Consider the following 23,636-nt stretch of genomic DNA (forward strand, 5'->3'; position numbering starts at 1 on the left):
CCCGTCGGGTATGATTCATCCGCATTAGCAAAAAAAAAAAAAAAAAAAAAACGCCAGCCGTTATGTCAGACGGGAACCGTTGGTGGAGTGGTGGAGCCGGACCATCGGCTCGAGATAGCGTGGTCCGTGGCCCAGCTGGCGATGACGGAGAGAGATAACGGAGAGTGGGGACGGACGTTTGGATCTCCGCCGTTGAGCTGGCTGGAGGAGGTTAACGGCGATTGGACGTGCGGGTTGGTGGAAGCCCCCACCAGGTGCTTTCGCGTCACCGCCCTCCAAGCCAGTTCAAAATATGGAAAGCTGTTTGACTAAAAGCCATCGTCTATTCACTAATTTACGAGAATAGCCCTGCCCCTCCCAACGTCTACTTCCGTTGTGGGCGGGAATTGGTGGCGTGTAGTGCGCAGAAGGAAACGAGTGGAAGATATGTGAAACGGATTGGGGAATCGTTTTTTTCCTCTAAAAAACACATAAAAATAAGTATATGTTGTAATTTAATACGATAACCTATTATGAAGTATATGAATATGCAACAAACCACGCCAAAAATTCTGAAAAAGCCAAATAAGTTTAATTTTATTAAAAAAACCATTAATTATAAAACTACAGGTATGCAAATGCAGTCTTGTTAAAGATATATAAATGAGCCGGAAAAAATTGACAGGCATTTTAAAATTCTATAAGTTAATATTTTTTATAATAATATATTGTAAGATATTTAAAGTAATGCTTCAATAAGTAATATTAATACTTTAATATATATATTTTTTTATAAAATTTTATACAAAACGCGTAAGTTTAGTAGCGTGCTTGATCTTAGTATCCTAATTTCTTGCGACATTGAATGCACTATTTATATATTAAAAAAAACAAGAAGAAGAATAAAGATGGGAAAGGCGTTTCCAGAAACATGATACTTTTTTCTCTCTTTTCGAGGCCAATAAATACGATGTTATCAGGCCGTCTTTTTAGCCTCATAGGCCCATGCTGTACATGTAGCACACGCTTAGTCGCAAACTCGGCAGATCTTGCCGTACAGAGGCACAGGCAATTGAGTGCGCACCTGAGGCGCTGATAGCGGCCAGGGGCCCCTGATACCCGAGCCAGAGTCCAACGTTTACCATCACGACAAACCGACGGTTATGATTCACTCGCTGCCTGCCTTTTTCTCATGATCCCAGCTTTTCTTCCACCGGCCACTGTAATTGCCCAACCCTTTTTCGGCCTAATGGGCCGGCCTGAAGAGGCCAGGCCAATTGTCCTTGTTGACCGATCGTTGGAGGTGGAGAAGAAGACCCTAACTTCCCCCATCGTGCTGGATATCCAACCACTGGAATGGGCTATCCCTGTTCCCTCCTTTTCTTTTGGTTTGCCGACCGCCGCCGGCTACGACTTGTCGCTTGAGGCTCTCACCGCCACTGTTGTTGCCGTTGGGGGCTGCGAAAGGCTGTTATCCCTCGGATCTTCTATGGTGGGTTGAGAAGCAAAGAAATGCACTGTGCAAGTGGAAATTGATTTGACAAGTATAACTTGTAAATCAAATGGATAAGATATGATTTGAACCAACCTCATCATGAGATAATCTCCATGAGCTTATGCATGAGATAGACTCCACAGGCTTACATGGGGGATAACCTCCATGAGTTTATGCATGGGATAGTATGTAGGATTTTGTCAGTCTTAGACTTAGACATGAACTTGATCAGGCTAAAGCCGATAAAATATTGCTATAAAACTTGGAAATCAAATTAGTGAGAAATGGATGATATGATATAAGAAATATGTATATGTATATATATGTATTTTGTTGATAAGATGACAATGAGGACTTATGAGCATGTTACTTGTATTAGCTTTCTGAGAATTGATATGGTATTCAGTTTACTTGCTATTGTTCATTTGATTATTTTTTTATTACTTATGGTGTAGCGGTTCAAAATTTTTACTAGGTTGAAAAGGCTCATATCTTTCCTTACATTTTTTTTCAGAGTTGCAAGTTGTGCAATACTTGGTCATGGTTGCTTGGCTATAGTTGAGATCGAAGGGGAAGGAAATGAATAGATATAGAGCATCATTGTTCCTGTTGGATGAATAATTTAAGTATTTCTATACAAGTTTGTTACTTGTTATAAAATAAGATAATTTTTATTCAAAGATTTTAAGGTTGTGATAAAATTTCAAGCCTAGCATATTTTCTAGGATGATATCATAGGGAGTGCGCGGCCGTATCACGTGACCGACCTGAATAATGGATTTAGAGCATGATAGCCACCATGGGCGCAAACCTCCTTCTACCCTAGACAGGCACCCAAGTGTACGCTTCTGGACCATCTGATCACAGATAGAGACGTATGATCATCAGATACACTGCACAGATCAGTGACCTTGCACAGGACCACAGCTACCTGCATCCCATTTCTGTGGCTCAGATCTGTCACACACATCCCACAAGTCCTCTGGTTCAAAACTGCTCTCTAAAAGAGAGAGTGTTCAGATGCTTTACCATTTGGACGATCAAAGATAGAGATGATGAATTATACCAACATCTTTGGATGGTTCAGATTTTAGTCATACCACCTCCCCTGTTACAACTTTACGAGCCAGTGGCCAGGTGTACGGATGAGACAAGGGACTTGGAACAGGGATCAAAGATAGCTCCGATGATGATGATTTTTATGGTCCAATCTCTGTGGTTCAGATTTGCAATCATTCACCATTTCAATTTGGGAGAGGATAACTAGGGAGCAGCGCTTGAAATAATAGCCGTTGCGGCATTTAAACAGCAGTTACAACAGTTTTTGAAGGCTCGATTATAACTATAATGCCCCTCATTATATAATGTTATATGTTGTTTATAATTTACATACAAGAATAAGGATAGTATGTTTTTTATTTATATTACTCAAGCATTTTTTGCCCCTCATGCGATGTGAATCTAGTAGATTACATTATTAGTTTTAGCTTTACTTCTATATCTTATTACAACAAGAATAACCTCCATTGTGACCATCATGACAATTAAAGCACGATACGTACAATGCATGTTGACACATAAAAGTAGGCCGTTTGATGATTGGCCACGAAAAAAGCTCGGATAAAATAAAATGAGCAGTAAAAAAGAAATGTAACAATTCAAGATCTCATCCAAAATAGCTAGTTAAAAGATATTTTTTGAGTTTCTTAATCTTATATAAGTATCTAAATCTTTTCGGTGAATAATCATATAGGACTAAACATACGACCGCGTGGGTCCTCATAGGGAGAGCATGATTGATGGCCCTAATTAGAATTAAATGAGGGGCATTCCACGAATGACCATGATTCAAGAAGGATTTTTTATAGATGATACTGGTTAGAGGAGCAATAGGCGTCTCTTCAATTACCAATTTACAACTCTTTGTTCATTGGTAGCCTCTTTCGGTCTTTGTGAAAGTAAATTTCTTTAGATCCATCATGATTAATGATGCTGGAGCAGGATTAAAAATGGTACCGAAACCTTGTGATTTCTGGATTCCTCCCTTCTTATCTATTTTTTTTTATAAAAAAAGTAAATAGAGTTGACAGATTAGAGAAATAGAGCGAAGCATTGCGCTACAAAGCAAGAAGAAAAATAAAAGATGATAAAAAGGATAGCAATACTAGATATATAAATCTTGACATTAAAAATGAAATAGTAGATACGTATCTAAAAGATCTAGAGGACAACAATATCGTGCTAATCTTTAGAGCTTTTTGCGCCATATATAAAAGAAGAATATTATTTTATTTCTCATTAGTCGTGATAAGATTGAACTACTAAATACCGATCAATCTTTCCAATAAGATTCATTTTAATAAAAACTATGCCAAACACCAAAATCTAGTGTGTGGAAGACTATTTACCATGTTCACTTTTGTAGCATTCTTTTAGAGACCATTTAAAATTTCTCACCAAGAAAGTAACAATGAGTTGATAAAACATCATATAGCCATAAGTATGCTAAAAACATATATGAAGATAAAAAATTTTATTCCCATGATAGCGACTTATAAGCCATTTTATCTTTTGGATTTCTGCATACTAACTACATTCCAATGGATAAAATGCCAACCAGCAACAGCTCCTTTACATCTTGTGTTTTAAGTCCACAGTTGTTAGCCAAGCTTACTGTGCTTATAACACCTGATCAAAAGGTCTACAACCAAGGACTGGACCTCCATAACTCCAGCCGTATGACACATCAGGACCATTTCAACGGCCCAGATCTATTAACGTATCACCCCTCCCAAGATGGCATCGCTATAAATGCGAGCCGGGGGGTAGGGGCGACGGGCAGGGTTATTTACGTAAAATAACAGAGAATCAGGGGTATTTCCGTAAGGTGGTTGTCTCGCAGCCCGCAGCAATAGAGCTGGAAGAAGAAGAAGAAGAAGGCGGTGTTTGGGATTCATGATGTCATCTTCGTAGTCTGAGGAATAGAAGAAGAAGAAGCCACCTCTCGCTTCCTCCTCTCGGCGTTAACGATTAGGGTTAGGGTTAGGGGTTTCAGGGACCGCAAACCCCTTGTCTCCTCTTCCAAGTTCGGAGCTTTCTTGGTTCTGGGCGCCAGGGGTCGTATCTCCATTTCTGGGTGCTCCTTCGAGGAGGCGAGCTGGTCGTTTGCTCCGTTTTGAGAGCTTTCCTTGGTTAGGATCCAGAATGGGGTGGTGCTTGCTTGTTCTGGGATGGAGGACTTGAGGGGTTTGGCGACCGAAAGCCCGGGTTTTTCGGAGGTTTTGTTTTGGAAGGTTCCGGGGGCTATTCGAGCAAGAAATCTAGGAAATTTCGTTGCTTTTATGGGGCGGCGTTCTTGATTCTCGATTTGGAGGTCCGGGTGCATTTATTGCAGACGGGGATCCTCTTAGATTACTGCTATTGCGGTTCTTGAGTCTTTACATGAATTCGTAATGAATCGATTGATTTGAAGGTAGAAATCAGGGATTTTCGGAGATTCTAGTTTTTCTAGCTTGAAGGGTTTTTGACCCTATGGTTCAAGGGCCCTGGAGTTAGCTACAATTCAAGGTGGCTGGATAGCCTTTTCTCTGTCGTTTTCTCGCGAAAGGAACAGTCCATTCACGGGAACAGTGCTTGGATGCCCGCTAATATCTCATGGCCCATTCCCCACTGCTTAGCTGTTGAAAAAAAGAGGACCATTCTTTCAAGCAGCAGCAAAATCAACGATTTTTTGTTGCATGCGGAGTTATTTTCTCCAGGAACTCGGAATTGGAGGATTGAAAGATATAGAATCTGATGGAGGCTAAAAAGAACGGTCTCTTGCAGGTCTTTGATGGTTATTTCAAAGTCATTGATATAAATTTTCGAGAAATTTGATAAACAGAGTACCGCATAGAAAAAAACAGGAAGAAGAAATAGTCAACAAAAGAAGAGAGAGAGAGAGAGGGAGAGAGTAAGGTTATTTGGCTGTCTGGAATTCCAGTTAAAAGAGTCCTTTCCTTCTTGACTGCTTCAATACAGTGATAACAACAGTGCGTTCTGATGTCTGTTATCTACGCTAGCCTGGTGGGAACAGTGTTGTCTTGATGAGGAGCTTCATTTTATCAAGCACTTCACTTTTTCTTGCTTCTCTGCTTTATTTGTTTTATTGTTGCTCATATTAGGAGGCCTGTCTCTGTGAGTTGGTTATGAAGGCAAAAATCTAGTTGAGAGGGTTAAAGTTCGAATTTTGAGGGGGAGAGATGAGTTCTAGCCTGCTACAGAAGCGGGGGAAGAGTGATAAGGGCCTTGATGCTACCGAGAAGGTCGTGGTTGCTGTCAAGGTTTCAAAGGACATCTCAAAGACGGCCCTTGAATGGGCTTTGACCCATGTTGTTCAACCTGGTGACTCAATCACACTTCTGGTAGTAGTTCCACCACACAGTTCAGGTATAATTTCTCCAAGCTCTCCCTATCTTGTTTCTTTTTTGTTTGTTTGTTTGTTTCTTGGTCTTTTTTGCCTCGTAATTCTTCTCGGTCTTTCATTAACTTCCTTGTTACGACGAATTCTGAGGGAGATTCGGTGACCCCTGCTGATGCGGTCGCTGGTCTGGTTATGGTTACTATGATGGTTGCTGACTTAACTTGCATCCTCTGTTTTTGAAATGTTTTTTGTCGTGAATTACATATAAAAATCAACTTTTTTTTCCCCTTTCTTTGGAACCTTGTGTTCAGTATTTTTTAAAACAAGGTTTGGTTTCGTAAGTTGCTAAAATGTGGATATTTAACAAACCTGAGATGTTGATATCACATCCAGCTTTCACATTGTAAGTATTGATAAACGTATTTGCTGAAGTTTTTCACCAGGTCATACTGTCTCTCCAATTTGAGACCGTGGCGAGTCTTGTTCTTGCTCTGGTGAAAAACTTGGTACGAGTGCTTAACTACAAATTGCATTCTCAAGAGTTCAGACCTGTCAAGAATAGTTTTGAGAAGAAGGATTTTGGTTTAGAAATTTATTGCTAATTTACACGATCGCTCTGTACGGTGAAGTAGTTCATGCTGTTAAGGATGTCTGTTGCTTGCCAAACTAATTTTAGTTCTGAATATAATCATATATCTTCCTATTAGCTGATGATAGGAAAACCTACGAGCTTGTTTTTTTTTCCATCCTTCAGGTAGAAAACTATGGGGCTTTCCAAGATTTGCAGGGGACTGTGCCAGTGGTCACAGGAAGTCACATGGAACTACATTAGAGCAAAAGTCTGATATTACAGATACATGTGCTCAGATGGTGCTTCGACTTTGCAATGTTTATGATCCCAATAAGGTAAAATACATAAGAAAACGCTGTGCGCTCTTATTGTTCACTTCTCTTTTGAACTGTTATGTGATTTTTTTTTAAATGTTTTATAGATAAATATCAAGGTAAAGGTCGTATCTGGATCAACTTGTGGTGCTGTGGCTGCTGAATGCAAGCGAGCTCAAGCAAACTGGGTTGTATTGGACAAGTAATGATTAAGCTGTTAAATGATTTTGTTTGGTATTTTCAATGCAAGCAGGAATAGTTGTCTTAGCTAATGACGTGCTTCTATTGTCAATATCATGAATATCTTTTATAGTAGTAGTTAGTATTTAATGTGTTTGTAATTTTTCATCCACTGGTATTATTGCTTTTGTTCAGTCTTTAATTTGCTGACCTGATCCATTCTTTCTTATACAACCTCTGTTCACTTTCTCATACTTCTGTTCACAGACAACTGAAGCATGAGGAGAAGCGCTGCATGGAAGAGCTACAATGTAACATAGTGGTCATGAAACGTTCTCAACCGAAAGTTCTTCGTTTGAATCTCATAGGATCTTCTGAGGCAGAGCTGCAAGTGTCCTGTCAACTGCCTTCTGAACTGGATAAATCTGCTGGAGAAACTACAAAGGATATGAGAGATTCTCGGAATTCCATTAGAGGGCCAACTGTGACACCAACTAGCAGCCCTGAAGTAGAGACATCGTTTACTGCTACTGAAGCTGGAACATCCTCAGTGTCAAGCTCTGATCCTGGAACTTCACCATTTTGTGTTTCTGAAACTAATGGCGGTCTTAAGAGGCAGGAACAATTAACCACCAAAGAAATCCGGAATTTAAATGTGACCAGCTCTGATTCTGACAGTGACAGTTTAAGTCCTTCAACATCCTTAGGGTTTCAGCCCTGGATGGCTGAGATTCTCTGTGGTGAACACACATCTTCGCAACAAGTTGAGGAATTATCACGACAAGTTGATAGCAAAACACGTATCTCCAAAGCAAAAACTTTGTTGGAAAAATTCTCTAAACTTGATCAAGAATCTGGAATTGGCACTCTGAAGTGCCGATCGAACTTAAAGTGCAATGGGAATGTTAGAGGAGCAATTTCACTATCCAAAAATGTGCCCCTAGGGCCACCTCCTCTATGTTCAATATGTCAGCACAAGGCACCTGTGTTTGGAAAGCCTCCTAGGTGGTTCAGTTATTCTGAACTAGAACTTGCTACAGGGGGGTTCTCTCAAGCAAATTTCTTGGCTGAGGGTGGCTTTGGATCTGTTCATAGAGGGGTCTTGCCAGATGGTCAGGCAATTGCTGTTAAACAGCACAAATTAGCTAGTTCACAGGGGGATCAGGAGTTCTGCTCAGAGGTGGAAGTTCTAAGCTGCGCACAGCATCGTAATGTTGTCATGCTAATTGGGTTTTGTGTTGAGGACAGGAGAAGGTTGCTTGTTTATGAATATATCTGCAATGGGTCATTGGATTCCCATCTTTATGGTAATTCCTCTCATCTACTTGCTACTGATTCTTACAAGGTAGATAAGGAGTATAGTTTTAATAGGTACTTGGTGCAATAAGTGTTGGAGATTATCTATTTCTTACCAAGCATTATAATCTCTAAATCTCAGTTGCTTGAGTGCATGACCAACACTGAAATGGACTGACTTCATGGTTTATCCTGGCCAAGATGGAATGCTGTAGAAATTTCTAAATGACCTAGACATTCCAATATCATCGTAATATTAGCCTATGAAGTAAACCAGATTAACTAGCACTTTATGTATTGATATTACTTTTTAGTAAATAAGAAGCCTATAACAAATTTGAACGCTATTACTTTTTAGGACATAAGAAACCTATAGTAATTTAAACACAAAAAAGAAAGACTAAAAGTTCTTGGCCGATATGTTGATATAGTTTCACCAATTCCATGGTTTTCAACTTAATTGGTGCAGATAACAAACTTTATTTTATAGAACCCTATTGATGGGTACCCAATACAGGCAAACTGATATATTGGCTGAGATTAAAAAACAAATGGGTTATCATGACCTTCATACAAAAGAGACGCATGTCTCCCCAGCTGCAATATCCTCTTAGGGACAGAAAGATAAAATGCCTATAACATGAGATGATAAATGTTTGTTGCTTGAAAGCGGTTGCTAATTTAAATATTTCAATGTGTGTAGGTCGTAAGAGAGAACCATTAGATTGGTCTGCTAGGCAAAAGATTGCAGTGGGAGCAGCACGAGGTTTGAGATACCTTCATGAAGAGTGCAGAGTTGGTTGCATTGTCCACCGGGATATGAGACCTAACAACATTCTTATTACGCATGATTTTGAACCACTGGTATGACCTTCTTGAACTACACAGATTATAGTCATTGATTATTGTGCTGAAGCCATATTGAAACAATTTAACTCATTGGTCATTGGTTTAACTTGGCCTTGAAAGTTCGTATTAACATCTTTATTCCACATAGTCAATGAATATATCCATCATTTGTGCAAGTTACTCTTCATTTGCTTTTTAGAAGTATCAAATTCAATTATTATTTTGTTCATTTTGTGTTTGTTTACAGTTTATTGTAAAGCCCTCTGTAGAGTTCCAATGGTCATTCTCAATGTCATGATTTTTCTTGAATTTATTTATTCATTTATTTTGGCCAGCCCGGTATTCAGTTTTTAGTTGTCAATGTTACATAGCAAATACATTTCTTCCGAAATTTTTCCAATGCAGTTGGGCATACTTAATACCTTTATAGTCATAATCATGAACAACAAGCATTTTCTACCAGTTCTGTTGGAGTTTTTTTTTTCCCGTGTGAAACCATGATGGTTGTCGTAGCAGCCTTCCCCAAAAATCTTCACCGATCATCAGTTGCATCCTGGACTTTATCAAATTTCCTTTTTCCTGAACTTAGATCCTTCAACAGATATGTGGAAGTTAGTTCTTAATTGGCTTGTATTGCATTAAATGATATGCATGTTCTGAGTTGCAGTACGGAGAGGAATTTTACAATTCAGTAAGTTGTTTCGATTCTTTTTATGCCTTGAGGATTCTTCAAAGTTAGAGGCAGGAATGATCATCTCAAAATGGGCAATCTTATTATTTTCACGGGTTCTGCATGTTCCAATCCACAAATTTAAGTAGAATGTTCATCTTAGGGAGGTTATTCCAATTTAGAAACCTATTACCATGTCTGAACTTGATAGATGCTTCTAGTACATTCTTGATCATGCATCATTTATTGCTTTCATAGTTCAGGCCTATTGGGAATGAGATGGTAATAGAAGCTTATATGGTTTAGGAAGATTCCTTTTTCCATTGGCAGAGCTAAAAAAGAAGTTTATATGGTTTATTTTGAGTTCAGAAGTTGAGTGATATTTCAATTATTTGGTTTAATCATATGCATATTACGTAATTAATTAGCTTCATTCCTCCACCTTTCTTTGATTCTGTCTAGTTTTGGTTGAGAAATCGTCTATATAGTTTGTGCATTTCACCCCAGTGCAGAAATTTCTGCATAAATCTGAAAATATTTCAACATGTCAAATGTTTTCACAGAAAACCAGATCTCCTCTTTTCCTGTCTAATTCTAAAATCAAGCTATATTAAATGTAGTGGGGATAATTATTGATTTTTGAACAAGGTAGGTAGTAGGTACTTGGTTAGAGAAGGAAAAGGTTTTTTTTTTTGGGTCATGTTTAGAAGATTGAAAGTAGTTTGGCTTACTGCATTTGCTAGGATGACGAGGGTAAAGATAACATCAACTAAAGGAGATACCTTCTAGCCCTAATAAAAGAACGTCCCAACATGCAAAGCTCCTGCCATTGTGCGGTTTGAGAAGAATTGAATGTACACAGTCTTACCGCCGTATGCCAGGAGGTTGTTTCTGTATTTCGAAACCAACATATCAGATTACAGTGGAGCAACCTTACTTTTGTGCCAAGGCTCACCCTCTACCTTCTAGCCATCAATCCCATCCCAAAAAAACATTCACACCCACTTATAACCAACCAATAAAAGTTTTCATTCCTATTTGTATGCATGAATGTTGATTTTGGTAACTTGAGCAAGCCAAGTAAACATGATCACAAGATGAAGTGCATAAAAAGGTGGTGAGCCTTTGCGTAATGATAAGGTTGCTCCATTGTGACCTGCGTGTCCTAGGTTTGAAGTAAGAAAATAGCCTCTCCACACGTGGGGGTAAGGTTACGTATGTCTTACCCTCCCCAGACCTTGCAATAGTAGGAGCCTTGTTGCATTGGAGTGCCCTTTTTAAGATGAAATACATAATAACTAACAAAATAAAGATCATCTTTGAACTTTTGAAGCACTTTGAACATTGTAGTTATTTTTGAGATGAAAAGGGAAATAAAATTAAAAATATCAGGAGTAGAATCAAGATAACTTGTTCCTTTTGGAATTGTTGTGGTAGAAATGACTTTGTCCAGTAATAATGAGGAAGCTCATCATCATAATAGTTATGGGACATATTTGAAAATGAGTCTAATGCTAAATCTTGTGCTTCTGAGTTGGATTTATGTCTGTAGCAGACTAATGCTCGTGATACTTACCACGTCCTCTTTAGCAAGTTTGTCAACCATCATGGTAGCTTTTGTCCCATGTGGTACATTTAGCAGCAATCTTTCCGAAAAACAGATAACTATCAAACAAACTAGAGTATGTATTAATGCCTCCTTTGAAAGGAAAAAATCTCCGAAAAAATGTTGATCTCCGTTTTCACTTAAATATTACAGAGGGTTCCTATAGTGATCTTCTCATGGTAGCGAACTATCCTCTTCAAGTCACCTCTCACCTAGACTTTGCAAGAAAATAAGTTATGGCATTGTGGAACTTGCATCTGCTCTACTAGATGTCGTCCCTTACATCAATAATCAATAATAACTCATGCTTTTGTTATTGTTTCTTTTTTCTTAATCTGCACTAACGGAACATTTCTAGATTTTCAAGCAAGTTACCATCAAATTCCTAGACTCCAACTGCTACATAGTTGGAGGCAAATATCACCTAGGCTTGGTAAAATGATAACCAGTGATTGTTGGAGAAAGATGGTGCATCAAGTTTGTTTTGTAGGTTTTCGAAATTCACATGTTCATTATGTTTTCTTCTCATATTTTCTTTTTCTTTAAATAAATCTGTCCATGAACTCTGTTTATGTCAGACATACATAGACTCCTTGTGTGGTGTTTTCTTTGTTTAAGAGTAGATCCTTTAATGCTAGTATTGCTTTTATGCCATAAAGTGATTTTTCATCACTTTCACCCTTGCATAGGTTTCCACTAACCATTCTCCAATATCTCATTCTTTGAAATAGAGGAACTTGAATCCCTTATGCGAGTACCGAATGACTTCTATTGCATTTTTTCAATTGAAACAATGGAATGTGACCTCGTCAAAAGAGTAGTTGACCCCTATCTCCCATTCGAAAGTGTATCCATATCTAGCTGCCCATCTCTTCTTGATTTTGCTGGTTCATCATCCTCACACGTATAATATTGGAATAAGGATTATGTCAGGATTGCAAATTTGACACGAGTCAAAAGTATGAACTATTTTTCTATGGCGAACCCAGAAAGGGTGGGTTAATATATTACAAATGTTGCATTGTCTGTGTAAATGCCTCTAATTGGGCAATGACATTTCCAACATCACATTTCTTTGCCACAGACTAATGACTGAATGTGTGCATTTATCTGTAATCCAACCCCCCCCCCCCCCACACACAAAAAAAAAAAGGTAAAAAGCAAACAAGGAATGGAAGAATGTTTTTGTTATTTCACATTCTTAAAGCATTTAATTTTGAGGTTAGTTGTATCAAAAAGCTATACTTCTGTTGTGTTTGACTTTTGACTTTAGAGATAATAGTTGGGCGTAATGGCATAAAATTTTTGTTATGATTTTTATGAAGGTTGGAGATTTTGGCCTAGCGAGATGGCAGCCTGATGGGGACCAAGGCGTGGAAACAAGAGTGATTGGCACATTTGGGTAAACTTTGATCATTCTGATACACCTTCATTCTTTTGACAGTAAACGGTGTATATCTAAATCAACTCTGATTGAATTGCAGGTATCTGGCGCCGGAGTATGCACAAAGCGGCCAAATTACGGAAAAAGCTGATGTTTTTTCCTTTGGGGTGGTACTGCTGGAACTTGTCACAGGACGAAAAGCTGTCGATATTAACCGACCAAAGGGTCAGCAGTGCCTTACTGAATGGGTAATATGCATATTAACATCACGTCGGTGGGGAACAAACATATTTCTATCCATGTGCATTGATCCATTATATTCAACTGGATAGAACCATAGCTGCTGCCTTGGTGGTAGCAATAGCTGATTTAATTTTGCTCTGGAAATGTGCCTTTCGTTGAACATGGGTTCATGTAGATGCTTAGCAGACTATTTATCTTTTCTGATAAAGAAACTATTGCAGACTCTCTTTTGTGTATATGATCCTTGGATTTAATTCTTGATATGCCATAACTTGTTTGAGCAGGTTCGCCCTTTATTGGAAGATTATTCCATCGAAGAGCTCATAGATCCTCGTTTGCGGGACCATTACTCTGGACATGAGGTCTACTGCATGCTGCATGCCGCATCATTGTGCATAAGGCGTGATCCTCATGCAAGGCCCCGAATGTCGCAGGCAAGTCTGAATTCGTATAATTGTGATACACAAGCAGGGAATGGTGGACCATTTTTCTGATGCGTAAATAATTCTTGGTTATCATGTTCAAAAAAAAAAAAAAACAGGTTCTTCGTATATTGGAGGGTGACATGGTCATGGAACCCAGTTACATTTCAACGCCTGACTATGACATCGGAAACAGGAGTGGGCGGATGTGGCACGATCAGCAGCAGCAGCAGCAGCACCCACATTACAGTGGCACAGTCCTCCGGCAAGGAGGCTTTGGAGGGTTTTAGTGGGAAGCACTCCTATGAGGCTATAAAGGCAGCTTGGGGGAGAGAGAGGAAGGCCTCATGCGTAGATGTTGATCAGCTCTCAAGCAGGCGAAGGCGTCCCAGATGCAATGTGTATTCTTCTCTCTTTTCTTATCTTCTCCTATCTATCTTTGCTTGCTTCTTTTCAGCATGGGCTTCATCAATTTGTTGCTGATATATTGTTAGGGTGCTATTGTATAGGAGTGTCATTAGGCTTATCAATTTACACAATGCAGGATAGCTGCTGTTTTTGTGAAAGAATTGGGAGCCACGGTTTTGGGTTAATTGCTGTTATTTTTGGTCCATGCTCCTGGACAGCACTCCTTTTCTGTTTGCTTTTTATTTTCTTTTGGACTGGCTGCTATAGATTTTTGATGAAATGATCCAAGTACTTGAATTTAACGTATCAGAATTCTGGAGTGATAAAAATATAGATGTTGAGCAAAATGCATAAACCGAAACCGAGAATGTTATTACCAGATCACAAATTAAAGATTGGCTGAGATTGTATGTTTCTGAAGAATGATGCCTCAAGACAACCCTTATTCCAGGCCTTTGTTTAACTGCTCTGTTATATATTTAGCGCTTGCGTAGCTGGTATTTTGTACTTAGTCCCTGTGCATAAGCTCGTGATTTGCATACCATTAGAGGTGTACATGGTGTTCTCTCTTTTGTACACTTATAAGCAAGTTAGCAATTACATATAAGACTATATTTGGTTGAAAAGAGTTGAGCTCGGAAATAGAAATATGAATAGGAATGATTTTTATTCTAGTCGTTTTGGTTAGGAAAAATCTCATTGCCTGAGAAGAATGTAAATGCCTCTAATTCTGATTCTAATATTCAAATTTTTATTTCGATTCTGATTTCATTTAGATATAAGCTCATAACATGTTTAGATATAAATGCAGTTAAGAAAGATTGTTGAATGTTGAATGACAGCCAGTCCAAGGGGAAGGATCTCAATGATCAAATTTTTTTCCTGCACTGTCTATTAAATCCTCATGCCACTGATATATCAGCGATCCAAGTTGAGGTTAAACATCAGATTTTCCGTTCTTTAAAATTTTTTTTTTTTTTTTGGAAAGACGATGGCAGTTTTGCCGGCTCGACGATTCCCGCGACAAGCAAGCTCTGGCCTTTGTCTTTGTCCGATATTCGAGCTAAAAGATATTCGACTCATTCCCTATTCCGGGAATAATATTAGTACAGCCTTTGTCTTTCAATACCTTTTTCTCTCATCTTGCTCTGAAGCATCAAATCATCAAAATATCAAATCACCAGAAGGGAATCACTCTGATGTAACAAATGAAAGCTCGGAAGCTGCCAACCCAATAGCCAGTGTCTCTGCTCATTTACTTGACAAGATTGCATTGACTTGGCCACAAGCGGAGGGAATAATTTTTCAGGCTCTGAAAAGATGGATGCGGCTAAAAGATAAAAAAAAATCCTCCGTTTGCCTGCCCTCCACCGCCCATACCTCACATGAAAGCCAACTGCCAAAGTCTGTGCTTCCATGCACTCCAATAAAATGAGTAATTTATTAGTCTGTCAGTTTTTCTACCCCAAATGTCAATGATTTTAAAGTGCATTTATTAAAAAAATATTTAGCTGACATATTACTTGATATTAAACATCAAATCCATTAGCTCAACAAATCCTTCCTACAACTTAAATATATGCAGCTCTAAATTGCGTGGCCAATAAAAGTCTGTCACATACTCCAATCATAAGTATTTTCTACAACTACGAACATAGAGGATTTGAGTTATTAACAACAATATTTTATAGAAAGAAATTGACAAGTCCTTATTTCTGATGTAAATTAGCTAACTAGAATGTGGTCCATATGCGTGGCTAGTGCTGCGGAGCGGTTCGATCATTCTGAAGGATGATTCGGCTATGGTCATTGGGTGGATTCGGAGAAGTTCGAGTGGTAAGAGCACAGATTACCCCCTGATCCGGGATATTGGGATGATGGTGAGGGATGGTGTGATCTTCGAGGCCAAGCATGTATTTAGAGAGACTAACAGGACGGCTAAGTAGATGGTTGCCTACGCGGCCCACCATTCAGAATATGCTATGTGATCAGGAAAGGGGGAGCTACACTGGCACTCCGCGAGCTTGTATTTTTTAATTTTTTTTAATATATTTGTACGCATATTGTATGAAGAATCGAAGAAGAAGAAGAAGAAGAATGTGGTCCATATCATCATAACTGATGGTTATTGCAAGCCCAATGGCCTGTGAAGGCTACTGTTCAGGTTACGGTTGCATGTCATGGTGCATCTTGGAAACGTCCAAAAGTTACACAACTTGTAAATGCCAAACATGTGACTGGACCCCTTGGTTCCTCTACCTGACCTTTTCGTTTCTTATCCGGAACCAAAGGTTATATCAGTACAGATAAGACATCTGGGCTTTAAAAAAGACCTTCACGGTTGGCTAACTCTGGGCTCGTAAGGCCAAAATTCGAATCAGATGAGACAATACTTGGCTGGGATGGGACCCTTGGCTCTATCATTGAAGCCCTTTTAACGATCCCAAGCCCAGAAGAGGCACGGCAAGACGAACAGCGGAGACACGTGGGGTCCATCAGACCGTGATTAAGAGAATAGCATCCATTTGATTGCTGTACCATGATTAAGAGTTTGTCCCTCCATCTTAGAAAGGCCAACGAGACTGCCGGCTGCTTATATGGCTAATCATTCAGAAAGTACTCTATGATCAAGAGAGAAGTTGAAGCACTTCATAAGATTGTATTTCTGATTTTATTAGATGTGTTCGTACATGCATTGTATAATCAACCCGTTAAAACAAAAAAAAAAAAGAAGAAAAAAAAAAGAACACAAACCCATAGAGAGATGACCAGTGGAGGGAAATAGGCCCGTGGGAAATACCTGATATGAGCGCTGTGGCCCACCAAGAGTAGCTGATGACTGTTAATGGGCTGGCCCATGAAATAGATCTCTTTTTTTTCGTGCTGGACTTTTTTTTTTTTTTGGGTGAAAACGGCAATTCATATAGCTCTAAATTGAGTACATCCAGCCATATCAAAATAAAGTAAAGAGTGCAACGTAGAAGGAATATCTCCTAACGAAGTCCAAATGACCTCTCCGGAGTGCCGAGCGGCAAAGGAGGCGACCCAGTCTGCTGCACTGTTCGCCTCCCGAAAAACATGTGAGGCCTGGAAAACGCTCGACTCCTGAGCCAATCTCCGAATCTCACGGATGAGAGGATGATCATCTCCATATCTGTCCACTCCCCGAATCCACTCTATCACCACAGAGGAATCTCCCTCAAGGCAAATGTGCTCAGCACGCAGTACCCGCCTCGCATAGGATATCCCCTCCCAAGCTGCCCGCAGCTCCGCACCAACTACGGTAAATCCCGGCGCGCGGCGTCCACCAGCTGCTATCAAACTACCGAGATGGTCTCTGATAACAAAGCCAACTCCTCCTGACACCCCATCAGCCGACCTACTACCATCAAAATTCACTTTGAGATGACCAAGGGGTGGGGGTACCCAAGAGACTAGGGCGAACCTGGGCGCTGTGACAGCAGAAAGAGTACCCCAGGTGCCCCTGGCCACCTCAGAAGAGAAATTAATAGCAGCGGTAGAAACCTCCCTAGCAAGACGCATGGCTCTGTCCACCACCATCCACGGGGGAAACCGCCTACCCTCAAAAATGCCGGCATTCCTATCCAGCCAGATAGAATGAGCCAAATATGCCCCCTGGATCCCGGCCTCAACTGTGCTAGGCCGCTGTATAGCCACTCTCAACCAATGAATCAAACCCTGAGTCGACTCGACTGAATGGGGTAGCAATGTGGGCGATCGGCTCCAAATGCCCCTAGCTCTGGGGCACTGCAAAAGGACATGATCCATCGTCTCCTCAGTCTCCGTACACTCATCACAAAATTGAGTGATCCTCACCCCTCGCCGCGCCAGTAAGCTCCTAGTCGGTAGGCAGCCCCACGCTACCTTCCAGATGAAGAGTGCCACACGCGGGTGAATCCACATCCTCCAGATCCATCCTCCCTCTATCTGTCGTGCTGGCTCTCGGCTCAATAATGTGTGGATATCCCTGGCTCGCACCTGCGATCGCCCTGTCGGCATCCAGACTAATCTATCCGCCCCTCCCTGGGCAAAAATAGGTAGGGCCAGGATCCTCTCCGCCAACTGCTCCCCGAAAGCCTCCCTGATCAGCTCCATCCTCCAGTGGTCCCCCTCCGGCTCCATCAAGTCACTGACCCTGAGACCGGCTAACCTCGATGTGTCCACTGTAATCGGAAGTCTACTCATAGGCTGCTCCGTCACCCACCGGTCCTCCAACACATCAATAGATCGACCATCACCAATGGCCCATCTAATCGCTGGGAACACCAACCCTGCTCTAGCACAAATCTCCCTCCATATCGGTGAGTGGCGTCGCCCCGACCGGGCACCCGGCACTGGATCGCCATACTTGGCCCTCATAAGTGAAGACCACATGCCATCGGGCTCCAACACCACTCTAGCAGCGTGTCGTGCAGCTAGAACCTCACGCCTCGCCACCAAAGACTGCACACCCAAACCACCATATCTCGTCGGCTGACATACAACCTCCCAAGCCATAAGATGGATACCCCTTCTGCCTCCAGTCCTACCCCAAATAAAATCCCTGAAGATCTGCTCAATATTCCTAACTGTAGCTACCGGTATAAGAGAGTTAGATAATAAGTAAATCGGGATCGAGGAAAGAACTGACCGTACCAGTATAATCCTGCCCATCATAGAAAGAGAGTGTATCTGCCACCCCTCCAGCCTATGCCGGATACTGATCTCAAGAGAGGTGCAATCACTGCTGCGCAGACGCTGACCAGAGATAGGGACTCCCAAATACCTCAACGTGCCCTCCTGCTCTCCCACCCCCAGAATCTCCAGTATAGCGGTCTTCACATCTGGTTTGGTCTTCGGGCTAAAACAAATTGCTGATTTAGATAAATTAACCCGTTGACCAGACATAGAGCAATAATCCCGCAAGATCGTCCAAATGATCCCTGCTGCCTGTCTAGTCGCACGGACCAACAGAAGACAATCATCGGCAAATAGTAGATGAGAAATCGGGGAGGCATCCGGCACGGGCCTATAAACCTCCAGCTCCTGGGTGGTCACTGCATACCGCAAGGTCCTGGAAAGCGCATCTGCACATATAATAAACAATAGAGGGGAGAGGGGACAACCCTGACGCAGCCCACCAGAGGACACAAAGTACCGTGATGGCGTTCCATTTACCAAAATGGCAAAGGAAGGGCCTCTGATACACCCCATGATCCATCTGATCCATGCCTCGGGAAATCCAAACTCCTGCAAGGACTGCTGTACAAAATTCCACCTCATCCTATCGTATGCCCTCTCCATGTCAAGCTTGACCCCCATCAGACTTCTCCTACTCGACGCCCTGCCAAGATCATACATGAACTCCTGGGCAATAAGAACATTATCTGTGATACTCCGTCCTCCGACAAAAGCCCCCTACTCCGGACTGATCAATCTCGGAAGTATGATCCTCAATCTGACAGCTAGTAACTTCGCCGTCGCTTTGTACAAGGTAGTACAGAGACTGATCGGGCGAAAGTGACTAGGCTCCGAAGCATCCTGACGCTTCGGTATCAGAGTGACTAGGGTCCTCTGCCAATCTGTAGACATCACTGCTGTGCTGAAAAACTGCTGTATGGCCGCCGTCACCCTCTGACCAACGATCATCCAGTACCTCCGGAAGAATAACGGTGGAAAGCCGTCCGGACCCGGCGCCTTGTCCCCCTCAAGGGACCACATCACCTCCCTAATCTCACTATCCAATACCGGCCTAGTCAGTGCGACCATATCCTCCTCTGCCACCCGTGCCACTGGCGGTATGATACTCCCTGAGCTCCCAGTACCCATCTGCTCAGACCATCTGGCCCTGAAAAAACCCTCCAGCACCCTCCGAATCGAATCTGGATCCTCCACTAACTGCCCATCCTCATCCCTAATCACCCTGATCCTGTTCCGATGCCTCCTGATCACTGTCGACTGGTGGAAAAACCTAGTATTCCGATCCCCCTCCTGGATCCACTGCACCCTCGATTTCTGTCTCCAAAAGATCTCCTGCTGTCGCAAGAGAGAATCATGTAAGGATAGTAGAGATCTAAGCTCCCCCATCTCCTCCTCTGCCACACTCCCTCCCAAGGCCTCCTGAGCCTGTAATCCAGCAATAGCCTCCTCAGACTCCTCAATCCTCCTGAAGATATTCCCTACCTCCTCACGGTTCCACCTCCTCAACCTTCTTTTGGTCAGCTCCAACTGGCGAGACACACGATACATAGCATCCCCTCTCACCGGTACATCCCATGCCTCCCTCACAATCTCCCAGGACCGAGGATAACATGTCCAGAACTTCTCAAATCTAAAAGGGGAATGAAATGAGACAGCTGTATCGGTACTCACCAGTAGGGGGCAGTGGTCGGACGCAATCCTCGGCAAGTGACGGACATGGTAGTCAGAAAAATACTGGGCCCACCCCGCTGTGGCGTAGACTCTGTCCAATCTCTTCCAAACCCGTGCCTGCCCCTGCTGATTATTACACCATGTGAATGTTGGTCCCGAAAATCCCAAGTCTATCAGTCCATTTGACGCTATAAAATCTTGGAACTCTCTGATTTCCCTCTTATAAGTGAAGGCCCTCCCCCCCATCTTCTCCTGGGGATCCGTGATACTGTTGAAATCACCTGCCACCAACATGGGATACCCCTGAATGATAAGCTGAGACGCCTCCGCCCACAACCGCCTCCGCACTCTATAATCTGTACTGGCATACACAGCTGCTAGGACCCACGGGCTCCTATTATCCTCTGATATCACTAAGATGACCTCCTGTTTACAAACATTGAAAACATCAATTTGGTAGTCACCCTGTGCCCAAGTCACTATAATACCTCCCGACAGTCCTTGAGATTCCACTGCATAAAAATCCCATGACCTCGGTATCGCCGCCCGGGCCTTCTGAAGGCTTTGCCCGGAGAGCCGGGTCTCGAACAAAACACAAATTTCAGGTTTGTGCTGTTGCACCAACCTGCGGAAAGCCGGGGCAAAGGAGGGCTTACCTGCACCCCGACAATTCCAAAGGAGGGCTCTCATGGTGCACGTGGTGCGTCGGCACAGCCCACCTCCCCCGGGCCGCTGCCGCTTCTAGGTTCCAACTCCATTTCCTCACTACACAGCACAGCACCTCCCTGCTCCAAGTCACTGTGCATCACACCCTTAGCAGTGGCCAGCAGCTGCTGAACAGCCTGTTGGTGTGACCCCCTCAGCCCCTGTGCCATTTGGGATTCAGAATCCACCGACATCATCTTGAATTCTTCCCCATTACCAGCACCGCAATAAGCCTTCTCCTCCAATCCTGGGCCGCAGACCCTGCTTCCCACCAGGGCATCAAAGGAAGGGGAAGGGGAGCTCCCAGCACCCTTCTTATCGCCAGGTTGGTGTACCAAACGGCACAAAACGTCCTCCTCCCTTTCCACTGAAACCCCCATGGCCATGGGTCGTACCACACTGGAAAGAGTGGCCTCCTCGTGCTCAATGGGTTCCGCGACTCCCACCTGAGACGACGGTCCAGCTACCACTCCCGCCGGTTCTCCGGTCACCGCCGCCAGCAATTCCGCCGCTACCGACGCCGCTCGGGCCAGCCCCTGCCGCAAAGGTATGCTCTCCCCCTGCCGTCGGCTCCCTCCTTCCTCCGCCTGCCTCATCGTAACCATGTCCGCCGCCACAAGGGGTGGCGGCGAACTCTTGCTCCGCCGACGGCCACCTCCGGCCGAGCGGAACCCATCTCCCCGAGGGGGAAGATCCCGTCTCGGTGCAGCATTCGGGCCGGTCACAGGAGGCGTCCCGGCTGCCGGATTCGGCCCACGCGTTGGCAGCGCCCGGTGGGCCTTAGGCGGACTCCGGGCCCTTTTGAGCGGACTTGAGCCCGGCCCAGCCTTTCCCAGGTCCACCTGGCCCAACGAGGGCGGCCGAGTCCCCCCACCGAGTCCCCTCGCCGAGTCACTGCTGGGTTCACCCAGCTCACCTGGTTGACTCAGGCCTCCGTCCATCTCCACGGACGAGCCGCCTTGAGCTAGCTTCTCCGGCGACTGCCGTCTGGCCACCTTGGTTGGCTTTTGCCAACCTTCCAAATCCTGCGGTGAAACGGGCAGCCGCGGCACTTTAGCTATCCTAAGTCTGACCATGGTTTTAAAATAACGGTATTACAACCGTTACAATAGCTGTTGTCATAATTTCAACAGCCATAAATAATATAGAGAAATATTGAATCCGTTATTTCACTATTTTCCAATACATACTGTTCAATATAAATAACGATGATGATCATTACTTTCACTTTATCTAATAAAAAGTGAAAGGGAAAATAACATCATTATTTTTCCATTCTTTACCTGTTACAACACTGTTGTAAAAACCATGGTTTCAGTATTTATTTTTTGATATTAAAAATAAATAGTTATAATTGTTACATCTATTTCGATAGTTTTGAGGTAATGCGTTTTTTAAGATCTTGGTCTTGACCAATTGCCTGTCAGCATTCCTGCCGATCTAAAAAAATTTTGGAGTTCAGGTTACCCTTGGTTGGCGTTGGCCCATGATTAGCAATCGTTCACCATCTCGTTGCTCGAGTGGTCGGTATGTTGTCAACATGATGCGTAGTTACCAAGAATAGCTATTGTTGTCACATCCAATGAGCAATAATATCCCATTGACAGATGAGAGCAATCATCAAGAGACACTGTAACAAAATACATCTCACGAGTCCTCAAAAGAGACTAGGAAATCTGTGCAAAGCTCCCCACCACCAGAACCAGGATTCCTGCTATCAAAATATCATACATGGACCATTTTTGCTGCTACTTTCCATTGCATGAACAAGAGAAATACATAGGCCATCACCCGGAACATTTTTATAAATACACCGCATCGCAGCTAATAATAGTCCAATCCAATGACAAACAGAAGCAGCACTCTCATCCCTAGTTTTCTCGAGGTCAACTTCGATGGCAGCGTTAAAAGAGGTTTTTGGTTTTGGCAGGAGAGATGCCGGATTTGTTATGAAGGATCAGAAGGCCAGATTTGTAGCGGCTAAAGACCGGCAGATCTTCGATCAGTCTGTAGTCGGTGCCAAGGATAGGGTCGCATGGGAGGGCATCTCCTATACGAGAAGAGCGTTGAGCGCAGATCGTATTATTCTGAAAGAGAATTCAACCACAAAGTACTTGAGTAGATACAAAGTGCGGGTGATGCAGCAGGCGGGTTGCGCAATATATTAGAGGAGTGCACCTCTCACAAGGCTATCCATATCCTCCAAGAGGCCAATAGTGCGACGGACTGGATGGCATCTTTTACGTCTCATCGCTTCGAAAATTTTATTTGGGATACTCACGTATTGGTGCTGTCACACCCATTGTGTGTGAGACACCGATGTACCAAAAAAAAAAAAAAAAGCAACATCTTCCGAGAAAAGAATTACAAAAAGATATGAGCAGACTCCAAACTAGCTAAGTCTCTAGGATGTCTAGCAGCTCTGGCCATGGACCCGATTCTCACCCATCAACTCCTCAAATGAAGAAACAAAAGCTACCCGTCTTAGGTTCAATTCCATTAGTCCAGAACAACTCGTATTCATACTGGCAGGCATACCGCAACAAAAATACTGACAAACATATGCTCCAAATAACCAAGAACAGGACTCGCAAGCAGCATAGAGTCTTAAACATCAGAATAAGCCCATGCCATGACATCACATTCTCAATACAATAAGGATATGGCTAACGTTACCTGACCAGATTTACCTGTCAACACCCCCATTATATTCTGCCGCATGAGTAGTTCTTACCTGCAG

At 42.7% G+C, this 23,636-nt stretch overlaps 1 pseudogene across 1 annotated transcript; it reads left to right on the forward strand.

Annotated features, from left to right (window-relative positions):
* Nucleotides 1–4,310: 4,310 nt before the first annotated feature.
* Nucleotides 4,311–14,024, forward strand: LOC103721815 (inactive protein kinase SELMODRAFT_444075-like; annotated as a pseudogene). The gene is made up of 9 exons (XR_015971245.2): nucleotides 4,311–5,902; nucleotides 6,631–6,782; nucleotides 6,869–6,963; nucleotides 7,209–8,248; nucleotides 8,941–9,101; nucleotides 12,688–12,764; nucleotides 12,847–12,994; nucleotides 13,274–13,423; nucleotides 13,531–14,024. The product of XR_015971245.2 is annotated as an inactive protein kinase SELMODRAFT_444075-like (transcript).
* The last annotated feature ends 9,612 nt before the right edge of the window (nucleotides 14,025–23,636 follow it).

Source organism: Phoenix dactylifera, chromosome 1 (genome assembly GCF_051530095.1).
Source record: "Phoenix dactylifera cultivar Ajwa chromosome 1, Ajwa_hap1_PhDact_Kaust_v1.1, whole genome shotgun sequence".
Lineage (NCBI taxonomy): Eukaryota > Viridiplantae > Streptophyta > Magnoliopsida > Arecales > Arecaceae > Phoenix > Phoenix dactylifera.